We start from the raw sequence: 1,267 nt of genomic DNA, 5'->3' as shown, positions 1-1,267 counted from the left end.
TGAAAAGACCTTTTGATTTGAACATGCATATGTGTTTGAGTGTTGATATTAGAGGCTTGCCAAGTCTATTTGTGTTTGCTTTCTTGAGTGCATTGAGTGACATTGATTTACCTTAAACACTTGAGAGAAACACTGATTGTGTGCATCTGTGAGGCTCTGTTGCTTTTGATTCATCTCTTGAACTTATTGACTGTTTTCCATGTACTGAACTGTTTGGATGATTCTGTGAGTATTTGCTTTCATTACTTTTGTGTTGGATACTTTCCACTTCCTTTCACTGTCCAGATTTTGTTAGAATTGTGCAGCTCTATTTCTGTTTTGTGAGTCGTTGTGTCTGTCTGTCGAGTCTATGTCACCTCCCTGATGTTTGAGTGTTCCCTGGTTTTTGTCTTGGTTTTGCCTATGAGTGCAAAAGACTAAGTGTGGTCTATTTTGATGAGTGGTTATTTCTTGACCTATATTTAGTTTATTGCACTTAAATAAACCAGGGAATTGTGTTTAATTGTCTGTTATTTCCCCGTTTTCCGAATTCTGCTTAATTTGGTCGGAAATTCGTAATTGTGCTAATTTGGGTTTTCTGAGTTGATTAAGTGCATTTTGGTTGCAGGGAAATTTTGGAAAACATCATTTGGAGCATTAGGGAAGGTGGCGTGATCATTCAGGACTCAACATTTAGTCATTTCCTTTTTAATTAAGTTGTAATTTCGTTTTCTAGAAGCCCTTAATTAGAATTAGGTGTTTTGGACCCCTTTAGGGGCATTTTTGTAAAAACCAAATGTGGGGGCCATGTGGCATCTCTTTAGGGCGGACTTGTAGTGTGTGGACCCTACCAAATTGTAATTCTTGGTCATATAGGGTGTGAATACCGAGCCACACACTTAAAAACCCATATCCTACGTTTTTGGTTTCATTCTCCTAGGGTTTCTCTTGTTTGAACATGCTTTAATGGGTGCTTGCTTGGTGCCATGGTTTTGGACCATTTTTAATGAAGATGATGCAGATTTTCATCTTCCCTTGACTTACTCTTAGTTGTCTTAACTCGTTTGTGGTGAAAATCCTTTCATTCCTTCTTCCATTTGCTTGTTTTTTGAAGTTGGAAGCTTGAGCTTTTAAGCTTTTCTTTGCATTTTCATGGTGTTTCTTGGGTTTGAATGAAGTTATATTTTCAATTTTCTCTCCATTTACTGCAGTACTCACGGTTTTCCTTTTCATTTTGGTTGGTTGGTTGATGAAAATGGGGTTCTATGTGAGTTTTGGGTTGAAGAGA

Source organism: Vigna radiata, unplaced genomic scaffold, assembly GCF_000741045.1.
Source record: "Vigna radiata var. radiata cultivar VC1973A unplaced genomic scaffold, Vradiata_ver6 scaffold_375, whole genome shotgun sequence".
Classification (NCBI taxonomy): domain Eukaryota; kingdom Viridiplantae; phylum Streptophyta; class Magnoliopsida; order Fabales; family Fabaceae; genus Vigna; species Vigna radiata.
This window is presented reverse-complemented; position numbering follows the sequence as displayed.